General features: G+C 41.5%; 1 pseudogene; it reads right to left on the bottom strand.

The window, feature by feature from the left end:
- Positions 1–13473: 13473 nt before the first annotated feature.
- On the bottom strand, positions 13474–13552 carry LOC138380970 (U4 spliceosomal RNA; annotated as a pseudogene).
- Positions 13553–18613: the final 5061 nt, after the last annotated feature.

Here is an 18613-nt window from a genome sequence, read left to right as displayed (position 1 = left end):
ACAAAGTATAAAATTTTCAAATAGAGCCATAATTTGCTCTGTGGAAAGCCTTTTCAAAATATAGTACTGGAATATCTGGAATACAATATGCAAAAGATATGAAGTAGACACAGAACATAAAAGTTTCAAAAAACGGAAAATGCAAAATTCAAAACTTCCAGAAGATAACACAGGTGAATATCAAGATGACCTTGTCTTAGCACTCTAGGAGGCCAAGGCAGGAGGATCGCTCAAGGTCAGGAGTTTGAGACCAGCCTGAGCAAGAGCAAGACCCCATCTCTACTAAAAATAGAAAGAAATTATCTGGACAACTAAAAATATATATAGAAAAAATTAGCCGGGCATGGTGGCGCACGCCTGTAATCCCAGCTACCCGGGAGGCTGAGGCAGGAGGATCGCTTGAGCCCAGGAGTTTGAGGTTGCTGTGAGCTAGGCTGATGCCACGGCACTCTAGCTAGGGCAACAGAGCCAGACTCTGTCTCAAAAAAATAAAAAAGATGACCTTGGATTTGGCAAGAAGTTTTCCTAAACAACAGCAAAAGCAAGATTTGTGAATGAGAAAACTGATAAATTGAACTTCATTCAAATGAAAACTTTGTTTTGCAAAATACATTGTTAATAGAATGGCAGGGTGATCAACCCGTGTAAAAAATGAGCAAAAGCTCTGAAAATATACCTCCCCAAAGAAGACATAGGTATAGCAAACCAACAAGACAACATGTTCAACATTGCATGTCATTAGTGAAGGGCAAATTCAAACCACAATGAGGTCCCACCCAACCCAGTAGAGTGACTAAAATCCAAAAATCTGACACCACCCGATGCTGGCAAAAATGGGAAGCAACAGGAACTCTCATTCACTGTTGATGTGAATAGAAAACATTACAGTGACTTGGGAAGACAGTCTGGCAGGCTCTTAAGGTAAGCATGGTCTTAACAGTTGAGACAGCAATTGCACTCTGAGGTACTGACCTATAATAAGTTTCAATCTGATGTCCCCACCAAAGTCTTCAGACCAACACTTTTAGCAGTCTTATTCATAATGGGCAAAAACTGGAATCAGCAAAGAAGAGTCTTTTTTTTCTTTATTTAAAAAAAATGTTTTGGTTTTTTATTTATCTTTTTTTTTTTTTTTTTTTTTTTTTTTGAGACAGAGTCTCTCTCTGTTGCCTGGAGTCTGTGTTTTCCCGAATGGCCATTCACAGCCCCTTGACTGAATAAAGTCTTTAAAGCGGACTGTGATACTTGACAAGTCCAAATAAGACAACTACATAACGTAATCAATCATTTAATCTGGATTGACTCATCACGCACCTTATAAAGCCTTTCCTTCAAGATGTAAACTAAGAATAAAATCCTAAGCCACCCAACTGACTGAGCGGAACCCCCTCTTGGCCAAAGGGACCGCAGAAAAACTTTAAAAATGAGTTCTCCATCTTGATGGCAAGGGAGACGACTTGTTATAACCCCTCCTGAGTTTAGACACAACTGACCAAAAATAATATTAAAATACAGATCACAAGACTAACAAAACAAAAATTCTCTGTGGCAATAAGATACCAAATTATAAACAAGATGTGAGGACAGACATGCAAGTCAGGCTCCACAAGCCATGAAACCTAAACAGGTTTGTTTGTTTTTAATGCTGGAGTGTGATCACATGACACGCAGCAAACCCACCCTTATTTTAACTTTCTAGTGACTCCAAATTTTTACACAAAGCTTAGCACTCTCAACCAATTGCCAGCTAAAGAATCCCTAAACCCACCTATAACGTGCAAGTCCCTGCTTCTAGCTGTCCCGCCTTTTGGGGCCACTGTGCCGTCCACTGCTGGTTTATGATTTTATCTGCACTTTCTGTTTCCCTGAAATGTATCAAACCAAACTGTAATCCGACTGCCTCGGGACCCCTTACTCAAAGCTTCTTGGGTTCCTGTCACTCATATTCTGCCCAGAATAAGCCCATTTATTTTAGAGAGTTTGGGTTTTTTCCATTAACAAACCACAAGGACTTAATTTAGTTTTTAACAGGAGAGAGAAGGGACCGGGGACCCCACAGACCGCAGCCCCTCCCACGCACAACCCCAGGAGTTGGGATCTTCTCCTGATGACACAGTCCGGGGACAGGACAGGCCCAGCCCCACCCCGCGGGCCGGAGGGACCGAGGGCCGAGCTGCCCCGGCGGCGACTCGGGTCCGCAGACTCCGGAGCGACAGCCGGTTCCGGCCGGTCCCAAACGGCCCCCGCTCCGTATCTGGGGACCCCAGACCCCGCACATCCACCATTTCTCGGCTTGCGGGTCTCCCGGCGTCCTCCCTGCGGCTCTTGTCACAAGTAGAGGTCGCAGCACAGGAGACTGCACGACAGAACCGCGGCGGAGGCACCCGGGGCCTCTCGGAGGAGCCAAGACTGGACCCAGAGCACAGGGGCACCGTCCACAGGGGAGGGCATAGAAGTTAAAGGCCTCCTCCCCCCCTCCTCCCCCCTCCTCCTCCCCTTCCCCTCCCCCCTCCTCCCCCCTCCTCCTCCCCTTCCCCTCCCCCCTCCTCCTCCTTCCCCTCCTCCTCCCCTCCCCCTCCCCTCCTCCCCCTCCCTCTCCTCCTCCCCCTCCCCCTCTTCCCCCTCCCCCTCCTCCGCCTCCTCCTCCCCCTCCCCCCTCCCCCGCCGCGCTCAGGAACAGACCCCGCCCCCGGCGCCCCAGACTGGACAGCGTCCAGGCCCCTCCGTCAGGCCTGAGCTTTGGAAACCTTGGACTCCTGGAGCCACATCTGACAATTTCTAGCCATAGCCTCTCTCAGACCCAGCTCCCTCCCTGGGCCCTGCTCACTGGGTGTCTGCAATCCAAAGGAACTTTCCCCACTCGCCAGAAGGGACACTGTGGTCTTCCGCACTTAATGGGCTGTCCCTGCTTCTTCCTCCTGAATGGGGTCACGAGTGTGTGCAGGGAATTCCAGACTCAGTGTCCAGTGGAGGGATCTGGTCACCTCAGAGCAGGAGGGGAGCCCAGACCAGGCCAAGCAAGACTGGAACGGGACAGAGGGCCCGATGTCCTCCAGTCATCTGGAATTTACTCAGTGTTGTGAATTATAACATAATTTTAAGATAACAAAGAACAAACAACAAAGAACATTTTTCTGCCCCTTTGATCACTGGCCTTAGGATGGAATGAAAGTTTTAATTCCCAAAAAGGGTGTTTTACGAGAGACAACTCATAAAACATTCCATTGCCCTTTTTCCAACCATACTCTGATAAGGGGGCAGCTGAGGAACCCGGGAGTGACACAGGGGCAGTGCCAGGCAGGGTGTGTGGGGGGGGAACTAGTTTGGTGGGGGGGCCCTGCAGCAGATCTGGCTCTATGGCCGGGGTCCCCGGAACGAAGGAGGTGGGCGCTCCTGAGACGGGCAGCACAGTGAGTGGGGGGCTTCTCCCCACTCACTGTGGGCTGGGGGAGGAGGGGCAGTGGCGTGAATGTGGCCAGGGCAGGCGGAGCTGATGTGAGCCTGGAGCAGAGAGACCTCAAGGAGCATGTACAGGCTGAGCAGTTGGGGAGGAAGGACGGGAAGGTGTGCACGGGGCAGGAGGGTCAGTTGGGGGTAGGGGGCGTGGCCAGATGCTGGGTGAAGTTCAAAGCATGGTTTGCCCTCTGTCTTGGTGGTTAGAGTCTGTGCTTTCATCCTAACATCCTGGGTTTGATTCTCAGTCAGGCAATGAATCTGTTTCAGTTTTATATTTATATAACATTTGACTTTTTCAGGTACTCATTTATTATTATCATTATTTTTGAGACAAAATCTCATTCTGTCACCCTGGCTAGAGTGCAGTGGCCACACGATAGCTCATTGCAATCTCACACTCCTGGGCTCAAGGGATCCTCCTTCTTCGGCCTCCCACATAGCCGGGACTACAGGTGTGCACTACCACACCTAGCTGATTTTTCTATTTTTTGTACAGATGGGGGTCTCCTTTTGCTCAGGCTGGTCTCGAACTCCTAAGCTCAAGCGATCCTGCAGCCTGGGCCTCTCCAAGTGCTAGGATTACGTCACTGTGCTTGGCCTTCATATCCATTTTTAATCTTTCTTTAACTCTGCGGTCCCCAACCCCGGTCCCCGGCGGACCTAGCAGCCTGTTAGGGACCAGGCAGCAGAATTCCCTTCCCTGCCCCCCACTCCTCCCCTGTGGAAAAACTGGCCTTCCATGAAATTTAGGAAGGGGGTTCCCCCCACCACAGCAGGAAGTGAGCGGTGGGGCAAGCAAAGCTTCATCCCTATTTACAGCTGCTCCCTCCCCATCACTCGCATCACCGCCTGATTTTCGCCCCACTCCCTCTATCCGTGGAAAAATTGTCTTCCATGAATCCGGTCCCTGGTGCCAAAAAGGTTGGGGACCACAGCTTTAACTGACACATTCAAACCTGTTTTTGAGGAAAAAGAAAATTTGCAGTTGTAAAAAGAAAAAGAAGGTTTAGATTCTCTCTCTGTGCTTTGAGATGTCAATTGTTATCTTGTTTTCTCTAAAACTCCACGAGGGTTTCAGGCCAAGTGAAACACATAAAAGCTATTTTTTTCATTCACAAAAGCGTAGTTTGAATTTAACTGTTCTTTTAAACTGGTAAGTTCTATCTGTCTTATGGCTAAAATTCTAAACCCAAAACTATAAAGTCTTTGTGTGTACATGTGAATATTTTATGTTGTATCTACGTAGATGTATATGTCTATATATGTTTAAATATTGCCTACACGTGGTACCAAATTAACTTAAAAATATGAGTACTCATAAACCATGCTTTTCAAGTTCACGTGATTTTGGTAATCATTGGTAAATAAAGATAGTTTTAAAATTGTTGGTAAAATAAAAATATCTTTGAATTTTAATTTAGACATTATGTCCGGTCAGGTAAATTTAGACAATATCTGGTAGGTGTTTTAAGGTCATAGAACTGCTGCTTCTGTGATACTTTTGGTACTTGGTTGATTAGTCTTAGAGCCATTAGATTCTAGGCTCTAAACAAATGGCTGGGGTAAGGCCGGGGGTCATGTGAAATTCTCCCTGGCCCAGTTGTTCCTCATGGCTAGGCTGGGAAGGGTTAGACATTATCTCCATGGCTTTGTCCTTAGTCTTGAAATCAACAGTGACATATAAATTCAGGACCCAGATGAGCCCTTCATACCATTCCCTGGGTGCATGTGCCTACTTGGAACCCAGCATGACTGATGAAGACAGTAGTGAGGGTATGTAGGTCAGTTTCAAAATTGCTTTCTGCAGTAGTTTGAAATCTTAAACTCATGTTAAATTAAGTAATAGATAATCATAAAATGAATCATTTTTAGGCAAATTAAAATACTGAAATAACTATTAAATGTAAGTTTAAGTTCATATACTTCAGACACGTAAGTTTAAGTTAGTATACTTTGGCATCTTTTACAGAAATGTAACTAGGCCAGGTATGGTGGCTCACGCCTTTAATCCTAGCGCTCTGGGAGGCCGAGACAGGTGGATCATTTGAGCTCAGGAGTTCCAGACCAGCCTGAGCAAGAGCGAGAGCCTCCCCACCACCACCTCCCCCCCCCCCCGTCCCCATCTCTACTAAATATAGAAAGAAATTAGCTGGACAACTAAAAATATGTATAAAAAATTATCCGGGAATGGTGTCGTGTGCCTGTAGTCCCAGCTACTCTGGAGGCTGAGGCAGGAGGATCCCTTGAGCTCAGGAGTTTGAGGTTGCTGTGAGGTAGGCTGACGCCACGGCACTCTAGCTGGGGGAACAGAGTGAGACTCTGTCCCAAAAAAAAAAAAAAAGAAATGTAACTATGTTCAGATTTCTAATAAAAAATTGGAGACTAACAAGAGTTCAAAGTTACCTTAACTTCCTAGGTTTTTCCCTAAAAATAAGGGTCAGTAAGAGTTATTATAACTAATATATGTAGGCCAGGCGCGGTGGCTCACGCCTGTAATCCTAGCACTCTCGGAGGCCGAGGCGGGTGGATCGCTCGAGGTCAGGAGTTCGAGACCAGCCTGAGCAAGAGCGAGACCCCATCTCTACTAAAAATAGAAAGAAATTATATGGACAACTAAAATATATATATATACAAAAAAAAATTAGCCGGGCATGGTGGCGCATGCCTGTAGTCCCAGCTACTCGGGAGGCTGAGGCGGTAGGATCACTTAAGCCCAGGAGTTTGAGGTTGCTGTGAGCTAGGCTGACGCCACGGCACTCACTCTAGCCTGGGCAACAGAGTGAGACTCTGTCTCAAAAAAAAAAAAACAAAAAAAAAAAAAACTAATATATGTAATTAAAAACCACTAGATATAAATAAAATAATTTTATATACAACCTTTAAAAAGGTTATAAAAAGACAAAAGGATGTGATTTTGGTTAAATTTTGCTCAGTTAAGAGGTTTTCAGAATTGTTTTAAATTAAAGGAATAAAAAAATGACAAATGAAACTAAATAGATATAAAAAGTTGGGAAAGAAAAATATGGTAAAAAAAAAAAATTGTCATAAACCTAGCACTCTGGGAGGCCATGGTGGGAGGATTGCTTGAGGTCAGGAGTTGGAGGTTGCAGTGAGCTACGATGACGCCACTGCACTAGCTAGCCAGGGTGACAGAGTAAGACTCTGTCTCAAAAAAAAAAAAAAATTAGCTTTTAACATTAGTAATACACTAACACAAAGATACAATTTGAATTGAAAAAGACTTTCATATAATATTATTACAGGTGGTAAAAGATTTTTGTTCACCTTTTGAATAAACTGTAAAAAGAAGGGGAAAGAGATTCAGTTTACCTTTTCATTAGCTTTCCGTTTCAGTTTGTCTTTATTAGGTCTTATGATTGTTTGGGAAACTGAATCTCTTCTTTACTAAAGAATAAAGATTTTTGTTTTTTAAAATCTTTGAATTATTGTTTTGTTAAATGAATGACTTGTTTTATGATGACTTGTGATTCTATTTTGTGATATGGAGTGTTTTAAACCTTTGGTATTTCACAAACATTCCAAAATCAAAAGTTCAAATTATATTAGGGCCTCTAGAAGTCCAAGAGAAACATATCTGGCTTATTTGATATGCAAAGTTACAGAAAGCATTGTCAAAAATGAAATGGAGTTTAACGTTATTTAGGTTATATTTATATAAGTATGTGTTCCAAAATTGCATGAAATTCCTAAAAATTTTGATATGTCTTGATATATGTTATCAGTAATAATTATCACTATGTTAAATTGTTGTATGCTACAGGAATAACCAAGTTTTTTGTCAATTGTCTCTTTAACCATGGTGATTCTAAGACTTTTTCTCATTGACAATTACTGTTTTATGTTAAAGAATTTTTTAACTGGCTACAGTCCAAAATTCACTTCTTCAAGAAAATTTACAAAAAGTATTCTGATGGGTACTCTGGAATACAGGTTTCTGATAACTTTGGACATTATACAATTTGAACTAGGAAAACTTCCAAGACTTAATTAAAAAGCTGATGTGTTCATGAGGATTGCTAATACATCCTCAAAGAGAGCAAAAAATTAATTACATGGAACTAAACTTATAATAGGTTGAAATAATTTTTATTCTTTTTGTGTTTTGTTTTCCAGAAGTCATGAATTTTTTTTCTTCTTTTGGGTTATTTATAGCTTACAACAAATTATTAAAGTATGTTTTTGTGAGCAGAATTTGAAGCATTTATTTTTCTCTCTACTTGGTATCTCCAGAATTTAGAAACTATTTGTGAGTCTTCTTAATTTATGGTAATTTAGTCATTTGCATAAGGTCAATAGGAATCTGCTTTCTTTTATAACAGTACACCATTGGAGACACCGGTTATTTACCAAGGCTTTGACTGGAATGGCATATTCTCAGATATGCCCAGATTGCTTTCAGGAATTAAGGCTGACTTTACAGAGCTGATAAAAAGCCCTATGGAAAGACTTGCCTGGTACCTCATCTTTACAAGGTTCTAATAGGTTGGAATGTCACTTTGCAACACATTAAAGAAACTTGCTATTTTGGGACCTTCAGAGGACAGGAATTTACCCAATTCATATAGGAAATGGAGGCAGTCTGGCCAATCTTTGGCTTGGCTAGCCTTGAAAAGCTTTTTATTTTTTTATTTTTATTTTTTTTTTTATTTCAGCTCATTATGGGGGTACAAAAGTCCAGGTTATACATATTGCCCATGCCCCCCCATCCCCCCCCCTGAGTCTGAGCTTCAAGCGTGTCCATTCCCTAGACAGTGAGCATCGCACTCATCATGTAGGTATGCACCCATCCCCTCCCCCCACCCCCATCCCCCCCAGTCAGAACTTCAAGCATGTCCATTCCCCAGGCAGTGTGCATCACACTCATCAAGTAGGTATACATCCATCCCTTCCCCCCAGCCCCCACCTCTGTCTGATACCCAATTGGTGTTATTCCCAAATGTGCACTTAGGTGATGATCAGGGAAACCAGTTTGCTGGTGAGTACATGTGGAGCTTATTTTTCCATTCTTGGGATACTTCACTTAATAGAATGGGTTCCAACTCTCTCCAGGAGAACCAAAGAGATGCCATATCACTGTTATTTCTTATAGCTGAGTAATATTACATGGTATACATATACCACATTTTGCTAATCCATTCATGAATTGATGGGCATTTGGGTTCTTTCCACATCTTTGCAATTGTGAATTGTGCTGCTATAAACATTTGGGTGCAGGTGTCTTTTTTATAGAATGACTTTTGTTCTTCCGGGTAGATGCCCAATAATGGGATTGCTGGATCGAATGGTAGGTCTACTTGAATCTGTTTAAGGTACCTCCATATTGTTCTCCACAGGGGTTGCACTAGTTTGCAGTCCCACCAGCAGTGCATGAGTGTTCCTGTCTCTCTGCATCCACAGCAACATGTATTGTTTTGGGACTTTTTGATAAAGGCCATTCTCACTGGAGTTAAGTGATATCTCATTGTGGTTTTGATTTGCATTTCCCTGATGATTAGAGATGTTGAACATTTTTTCATATGTTTGTTAGCCATTTTTGTATCTTCTTTTGAAAGATTTCTATTCAATAGTTTCCGACCTAAGGTTTAAGTCTGTTATCCACTGTGATTTGATTTTTGTGAGAGGTGAAAGCTGTGTGTCCTGTTTTAGTCTTCTACATGTGGCTATCCAGTTTTCCCAGCACCATTTATTAAATAAGGAATCTTTTCCCCAGAGTATGTTTTTGTCAAAGATTAGGTGGCTATATGAGGATGGTTTTATATTTGGATTTTCTGTTCTGTTCCACTGGTCTGTGTCCCTGCACTTGTGCCAATACCAAGCAGTTTTAATAATCACAGCCTTGTAGTATAGTTTGAATTCTGGCAAATTAATACCTCCCATTTTGTTTTTGTTGCTTAAAATTGCTTTTGCTAAATGGGGTCTTCTCTGGTTCCATACAAAGCATAAAATTATTTTTTCTATATCTGTGAAAAATGATGTTGGTAATTTAATAGGGATTGCATTGAATCTGTAGATCACTTTGGGCAGTATAGACATTTTAACAATGTTGATTCTTCCAATCCACGAGCATGGTATGGTTTTCCACCTATTTACATGCTCTGCGATTTCCTTCCTCAGTGTTTCGTAGTTCTCCCTATAGAGGTCCTTTACCTCCTTAGTTAAATATATTCCTAGGTATTTTATTTTCTTTGTTGCTATTTTGAAGGGTATTGAGTCCTTAATTTGATTCTCCGTTTGACTGTTATTGGCATATATGAATGCCTCTGATTTGTGTGTATTGATTTTGTATCCTGAGACTTTATTGAATTCATTGATCAATTCCAGGAGTCTCTTGGTTGAATCCTTGGGGTTTTCTAGATATAACATCATATCATCAGCAAAGAGTGAGAGTTTGATCTCTTCTTTCCTTATTTGGACTCCCTTGATTCTGCTCTCTTACCTGATGCAAATGAAAACCACAATGAGATACCACTTAACTTCAGTGAGAATGGCCTTTATCAAAAAGTCCCATAACAACAAATGTTGGCGTGGATGCGGAGAGACAGGAACACTCCTACATGGCTGGTGGGACTGCAAACTAGTGCAACCTCTATGGAAAGCAATATGGAGATACCTCAAAGAGATACAAGTAGATCTACCATTTAATCCAGCAATCCCATTATTGGGTATCTACCCAAAAAAACAAAAGACATTCTATAACAAAGACATCTGTACCTGAATGTTTATAGCAGCACAATTAGCAATTGCGAAGATATGGAAACAACCCAAGTGCCCATCAATACATGAGTGGATTAGTAAAATGTGGTATATGTATACCATGGAGTACTATTCAGCTATAAGAAATAATGGTGATCTAGCACCTGTTGTATTTTCTTGGAAAGAGCTGGAACGCATTCTAATAAGTGAAGTAACCCAAGAATGGAAAAATAAGCACCACATGGACTCACCATCACATTGGTTTCACTGATCATCACCTAAGAGCACATTTAGGAATAACATTAATCGGGTGTCGGGCAGATGTGGGGGGGAGGGGATGGGTGTGTACATACATAATGAGTGCGATGTGCACCGTCTAGGGGATGGACATGCTTTAAGCTCTGACTCGGGGGTGGGGGGGGCAATATACGTAACCTAAACTTTTGTACCCCCATGAGATGCTGAAATAAAAAAAAAATAAAGAAAGCTTCTGCAGAAGATTCTCCACCCCAGTCTCCCGATGGCCAGCTAGGTGGTGGAGAAATATGACAGGAGGGTGGGGATGACAGTGTCTGTCTCCGTGGGACTGTTGTAAGGATTCAGGTGTGAAAACACCCACACCAGCGGGTGTCTGATACATGCCAGCTATTGTTTCCCCCACTTCTTGCTTAGGCTCAAGCGATCATCATCTCTTGTTTGTGACTCATTGTGATGAACTTCATCTCGTTACCTGTGTCTATAAACATGTTTTCCTTCTATGGGCAGGTGGGGATCATCACACGGATGTGTCTGGGCACTTATACACATGATTCTTCTTGTGTGGGGAAGCAAAGAAAGATTTTATTTTCCCCTAATATAAGAAAAAACTAGAATGGCATAATGATAATATTAATGCCACTAAGCATTGCACCTTTTCTATGTCTCAGGCACTGTGACCAGTGTTTAATAAATATTATCCTTTTAATTAGAAGACATTTACAAAGGAAAATAATCTATTTGTCTCAGAAAAAAATGCTTTAATATTTGTAGTTCCTCTCACTGTCTTTGGGAGAGATGTACCCTAATGGAGGGGGCAGTATATTTTGAGTTGAGTTGAGGGAAGAATGTCAGAATACAAGTGGGGTGGGAGAGAGAGAGACTGAGAGAGTGAGCAGGTGTAAAGGTGCAAGCTAGTGGGCAGGGAGTTCTTTAAATTTTTTGTTCTGTATGAGAAATGGAATAAAACAGAATTTGGGGCACAGTCTGGGGAAAGGAAGGGAAGAGGAGGAGGAGGGTGGTGACCGGGCTTTTGCGTGGGAGGGCGGGGAAAGAGAAGGAAGAGGCCGGGACGGAGGGAAGGATGTTGGCTCAGGCACCTGGAGACTGCAAAGGGGAAAGATCACGGGGCCCTTAGTGGTGACAGCTGCAGGAGGTCCGCCACTGCTGAGCTGGCTGTTGGTTTCTTCAGGGTCAAGAGCTGCTAGGTCCTGTGTGTTCAGCCCCCCAGGGTCTGCAGTGGTGAGCACTGGTGGTCCTTGGCGCACTGCGAGGTGGGGGGTGCACAGCAGCCTGGAGTCCTACTAGGTGCTCAGCAGAGGAGTTTGCTGGAGGCCTGTGCCCAGTAGGTCCCTGGGCACCAGGTAGCTCACACTGCGTGGCTGACACGGGTAACCCCTGTCCCTCTTCCTTGCTCCCCACTGTCTGCAGACCGCTCAGCTGTGCTGGTTCCCACAGCAATTTCAGCGGGCGAAAGTGAAGCCAGTCATTCTAGTAGTGCTCCAAAGCCTGGGGATGCCGGTTGTCCACCTGACTCTCCTGTACCCTGCAAGGGGCACTCTTGAGCCAGGGACTTCCCTCTCGTGCTGGGCAGGGCTGACGTGGCGATGGGGTGATCCAGCCCAGATGAAGCTTCCTGCTCCCCTTTTCGTGTGGTTATTCTCATTTACATCTTCCACGGTGTTGCTGAACCTTCTTAAGTGGACTCCGGAGCTCTTCCAGAGTTAGGTTCATTCATGACTAGCTCCAAATTGTTGCTCTTTGTAGAGGGCAGAAAGGCTGGGATCTCCTATTCCACCATCCTGCTCATGTCTCTCCCTCAGTATAAGTTCTTACAGCAGTTCTGAGAGTTACATCTTGACAATATGAGCTTCTAATTCAGGAACAGGTTATAACTAACTATTTATTGGGGCCTTCTTGTATGTGTTTGTACACAGTTTTGTTAATTCTTCACTTACAGACATTAAAATATCTGAATTTGTTATGATATGTATATTTTACACTGTTGTAAATATAACCTTTCTATATATTTCTTTTTTTCTTTCAATTTGTTCTTGTTGCATTCAAATGCAATTAATCTTTGCGTACTGATTTGGAATGAAAAACTTAGTACATACTTAAAAATTCTAAGAAGTTGTTTGTTCATGCCTGCTGACATAGAACAACAACAACAACAAAAACAAACAAACAAACAAACAAAAAAAGAAGTTGTTTCGGTAGATTCTTTTGTATCTCTGAATAAACTAGTCACATCTCTGAATTGTGATAGTTCTGTATCATCCTTTTCAATCTTTAATACATTTCTGATTTTTTTCATACATCCTTGGCTAGATCCCACGTTACAATGTTAAAGAGAAATAACAACAGTGGGAATGCACAGACTGTTTCTTATTTAGAATAGAATGTTCTCAACATTTCACTGTTAAGCATGATATTTATGGAAGGTTCATGAGTAGTTGCCTTTTACAGGCTAAGACATTTCCTTGGTACTCCAACTTCACTGATTTTCCTTTTAAATGACGTTTTTCTTTTCTTTTCTTTTTTTTTTTTATTTCAGCTTATTATGGGGGGTACAAAAGTTCAGGTTACATACGTTGCCCATGTACCGCCTGTCCCCCCAAGTCAAAGCTCCAGGCGTGTCCATTCCCCAGACAGTGCACGTTGCACCCATCATGTAGGTACACACCCATCCCCTCCTCGCACCCCCCCTCCCCGAGTCAGCACCTTCAAGCGTGACCATTCCCCAGACGGTGCGCAACGCACTCATCATGTAGTTTTCTTTTTAAATAGTTAATAACAGATAAATTGCATCGATTACATTTTATGTGGAAATTTCCAATAGACACAAAAGTAGAAGAAAAAAAGTAACGATTTTTGATGTCTCAGCTTCAATAGTTGTAAACACTAAACCGGTTCTGCTTCATCTATAACCCTGCCATGAATTGGCTATAGCATTGCTGAGAAAAATCCCAAGCACTGTATTACTTAACCCATAATGACTTCAGTATGGACCTCTGACACGTGACACTTTATTTTATTTATTTACTTATTTATTTGTTTATTTTTGTAGCAATAATCACGCCTCGGATAAACCTCATTGGCTGTGATACTGACACTATGCAAAGCTAACACTTTTATAGATAGAGCCACCATGCCATTGTCACATGTAAGAAATAGCCCATAGTATGATAGCTATTATCACACGTAACAAATAGCCCATAATAAGTTAGCCATGTCTCTCCCCTCCAAGTGTTTTTCACACTATTGCGCTGAAATGTCGGTGTGTCCTAGGGCGCGTACTCTCAAGCCCCCGGGGGCAGAGAGAAGGATGGATGGGTGTGTAGACACACGAGGGGCAGCGGGACAAACCTGTGTCAATGGCTCAGTTTCCAGACTGTAGCCCCCAACTCACAACAGCAGCCAGGGGAAGGGGGCTCTGAGCACACCGCCGTCCCCTCCCAGGGACCCCATTCTGTGGAACTTTGCCCTTAACCTCAGCGGAGGTGGGGGAGGGGTGGGAGGGGGAAGGACAGTCGATCTGTGACCATCTGCAGCTCCCTTCCCCCACCTTTTCCCACTGTCATGCCCAAACCCCCGCACCCATCACCCCATCCCTGCCTGGGCCACACAGCACCCTCCCCTGGGCCCTTCGGAGAAGGGACTAAAAGCCAGAGGTGACCTCTCCTTGATGTTTTCTGGGTCGAAGCGGGAGGGGTCACAGACCTAATTAGAATGGAAGGACTTTTATCTTAGAATATATATCTAATTAGAGTGGAATTAGATGTATATTCTAAGATAAAAGTCAAATTTGGTTTTTTTGCCTTTGGAGTTCTTATTTACACTTTTTATTGAAAAGATGCGTATTTATAGAAAAAATACAAGTAAGCAAAAGTAAGAAAGGAAAATCCTACATCATCACAGCATGTCAAAATAAACATTGTTAACATTCTCTCACATGCACTTCCAGGTTTTTAATTTATATGTAATCTTTTTATGTGTGAAAACTTTTATTGACATCCAAATGAATTCCATTTGTATGTACTTTTCTGCTTAAAATGCTACGTTAAACACAAAGAAGCCACGAGAAGATGCTCAACATCATTGGTCACTAGGGAGACACAGATCAAACCACGGTGTGGTGCCACTTCACAGCCCCTAGGACGGCTAGAATCTATTATGAAAACGGGAAAATAACAAGTGTCGGCAGAGAAATAAGAAGCCTCACACCTTCCTGGTGGGAACGTAAAATGATGCAGGTTCTGTGGATAACAGTTTGGAGGTTCATCAAAAGTGAAGCACAGAACTGTCCTATGACCCTATCCGAATACAGTATATTTCACTGCTAGGTATAGACTCAAAAGAATTGAAAACAGGTGTTCAAACAAAAAGCTTGTATGCAAATGTTCATGGCAGCCCTAATCACAATTGCCAAGAGGCGGAAGCAATCCAAATAGGCACTGAGTGTTCCTATCTCTCCGCATCCATGCTAATATTTATTGTTTCAGGACGTTTTGATAAAGGCCATTCTCACTGGAGATAAGTGATATCTCATTGTGGTTTTGATTTGCATTTCCCTGATGATTAGAGATGTTGAGCATTTTTTCATACGTTTGTTGGCCATCTTTCTGTCTTCTTTTGAAAAGTTTCTGTTCATGTACTTTGTCCACTTTTTGATAGGGTTGTTTGATTTTTTCTTGCTGATTTTCCTGAGTTCTAAGTAGATTCTAGTTATCAGCTCTTTATCGGATGTGCAGCATGCAAATATTTTCTCCCATTCTATAGGTGGTCTGTTTGCTCTCATGATAGCTTCTTTGGCTGTGCAGAAGCTTTTTAATTTGACCAGGTCTCATTTATTTATTTTTGTTGTTGCTGTGATTGCCTTTAGGGTCTTCTTCATAAATTCTTTGCCTAGGCCAATGTCTAGAAGAGTATTTCCAACGTTTTCCTCCAGAATTCTTACAGTTTCACTCCTTAGGTTTAAGCCTGTTATCCACCATGAGTTGATTTTTGTGAGAGGTGAAAGGTGTAGATCCTGTTTCAGTCTTCTACATGTGGCTATCCAGTTTTCCCAGCACCATTTATTAAATAAGGATTCTTTTCCCCAGTGTATGTTTTTGTCTGTTTTGTCAAAGATTAGATGGCTATATGAGGATGGTTTTATATCTGGGTTCTCAGTTCTATTCCATTGGTCTATGTCTCTGTTCTTATGCCAGTACCACGCTGTTTTAGTTACTATTGCCTTATAGTATAGTTTGAAGTCTGGTAAATTGATGCCTCCCATTTTGTTCTTTTTGTCTAGGATTGCTTTTGCTACATGGGGTCTTCTCTGGTTCCATACGAAGTGTAAAATTATTTTTTCTATATCTGCGAAAATTGATGTTGGTATTTTAATAGGGATTGCATTGAATCTGTAGATCACTTTGGGTAGTACAGACATTTCAACAATGTTGATTCTTCCCATCCACAAGCATGGTATGGTTTTCCACCTGTTTACATCCTCTGCTATTTCCTTCTTTAGTGTTTCATAGTTCTCCCTATAGAGGTCTTTTACCTCCTTAGTTAAATATATTCCTAGGTACTTTATTTTCTTTGTTGCTATTGTGAAGGGTATTGAGTCTTTGATTTGGTTCTCAGTTTGACTGTTTTTGGCATATATGAATGCTTCTGATTAGTGTGTATTGATTTTGTATCCTGAGACTTTACTGAATTCATTTATCAATTCCAGGAGTCTCTTGGAACATTCATACACTGCTGGTGGGACTGCAAACTGGTGCAACCTCTGTGGAAAGCAATACGGCGATACCTCAGAGAGATACAGGTAGGTATACCATTTGATTCAGCAATCCCATTACTGGACATCTACCCAAAAGAACAAAAGACATTCTATAAAGAAAACATCTGCCCTTGAATGTTTATGGCAGGACAATTCACAATTGCAAAGATGTGGAAACAACCCAAGTGCCCATCAATACATGAGTGGATTAATAAAATGTGATATATGTATACCACGGAGTACTATTCAGCTATGAGAAACAGTGGTGATATAGCACCTCTTATATTTTCCTAGATAGAGCTGGAACCCATTCTACTACGTGAAGTATCCCAAGAATGGAAAAATAAGCACCACATGTACTCACCATCAAATTGGTTTTAACTGATCAACACCTAAGTGAACATATAGGAATAACATTCATTGGGCGTTGGGAAGATGGGAGAGGGGAGGAGGGGATTGGTATATACATACATAATAAGTGCGATGCGCACCGTCTGGGGGATGGACACACTTGAAGCTCTGACTCAGGGGGAAGGAGGGGCAAGGGCAATATATGTAACCTAAGCATTTGTACCCCCATAATATGCTGGAAAAAAAAAGATATTTTCACCAGTCTGCTAGAAAATAGGAAAAATAAAAACAATGCAGTCAATTTTCCATTAAATTAAATTTACTCAACTTAAAAAATACATATATATAATTATTTGATCATTTTCATTATAAAAATATGTCAAAAAAGACTATATAACATATGTATAGAATAAATAATACAAATGAAACATACACTTATATACCCACCATCCAACGTAATGACAGAACATTACCAGAACCTTTGATGTCCGTTGTGTATTCCTCCATAATCATAACCCTCAGTCTTCCCCCATAAGTTACCACTATCCAGGATTTTGTTATAGATTTTCACCATCTATATAAAAAAAAAAAAAAAAACAAATAGGCACTGAGAGATAAATGGGTAAACAAAGTGTCCTCCATCCACACAAATTAGCCATAAAAAAGTAATTTTTCATATTACAACGTGGGTGAACCTTGAACATATTAAACTGTAGGAGAGAAGTCAGTCATGAAAGTTCACATACTTTATGATTTGTTTATATAAAATGTCCAGACTAGGCAAATACATAGAGACAGAAGGCAGATTGGTGGTTGCCAGGAGCTTGGGGAGGTGGAAATGGGAAGTAACCGCTTCCTAAGCAAAGAATTTCCTCTTGGAATGATGAGAATGTCCTGGACCTAGATAGTGGTGAAGGTTGCACAACATTGTGAACTTACTAAATGCTATGGAATTGTACATCTTAAAATGCTTAAAATGGTTAGTTTTATGTTATGTGGTTTTATTTCAACAAAAAAAAAATGCTATTTTATTTTTTGTTAATCTTGTCATTCACATAGGAATATGTCATAAACATCTTTCCGTGGCATTAAATCATCTTATGAAATATTATTTGGCTGTCTTTAAAATATTTGTGTTAAGTATTCAAGGCACCCTTTATTTTTTAGAAAGATGGCATTAGGTTAGGAAACAATTTAAAAGTGCTTTGTCTCACTTTTGAGGAATTCTCTGCATACACACTGATGGCTTGAGATATCTTTGTCAATTACAAATTGAGTTACTCTTCATCAAATAATGTTGGGGTAGATACGTCATTTTTGTAGCAATAGATGCACAAATATTCATAGTAGATATGGGTGTGGTGAGACACATTTCACAGAACAGGTATGGCCTGGAGACTCCACAGACACTGACTTTTTGGTTCTATTAACAGAGGTAGACCACTGAGAAGGGAGAAGGTGATACTCCAGCTCCCCCAGGTAAATATGTCGATTTCTTCCTCACACTGGTTTTATGGATTGGAGAGATTAACTCACTTGCTTAAGGTCAGTGGTAGGTGGAGTTGGAGTGAATGTGATCAGTGTGGCTTCAGAGGTCATGCCTTAACCTGCAGAGAAAGTGGTTTTCAAAGGGGGTCTCAGCGCTTGGCACATCAGATCACCTGGGAACCACTTAGCAGATTGGACCCTTTGACAGATGGTGCCTAAATTTTCAACTGTAGTAATTTCACAGGAAATACATTCACTCATGTACAAAATAAAATTCACCCAGTGAGAAATATGAATGCTACATATAGCCTTCATTTGCCCAGTTTCTTCTTCATCATAAAGATAAACACTTGTACTTTTATGTAGCCTTTCATAGTATATTTAGGCAAATAATCTGTGTAATTAATCACCCTCTGTATCATCTTATAATTATATTCAAATTTTCATAAATAAAGTTTGTAATATTTAGTACTCATTTCTGAGCACAGATGGGCCACTTTTTCTCACCAGTTAAAGGATCTGTGAATTGTTTTCAGTTTTGAATAAAACTGCTATGAATATTTGTGTGCAGATTTT

This window comes from Eulemur rufifrons, chromosome 2, assembly GCF_041146395.1.
Source record: "Eulemur rufifrons isolate Redbay chromosome 2, OSU_ERuf_1, whole genome shotgun sequence".
Lineage (NCBI taxonomy): Eukaryota > Metazoa > Chordata > Mammalia > Primates > Lemuridae > Eulemur > Eulemur rufifrons.
Note: the sequence above shows the minus strand (reverse complement) of the source record. Positions and strands in the feature narration are given on the sequence as shown.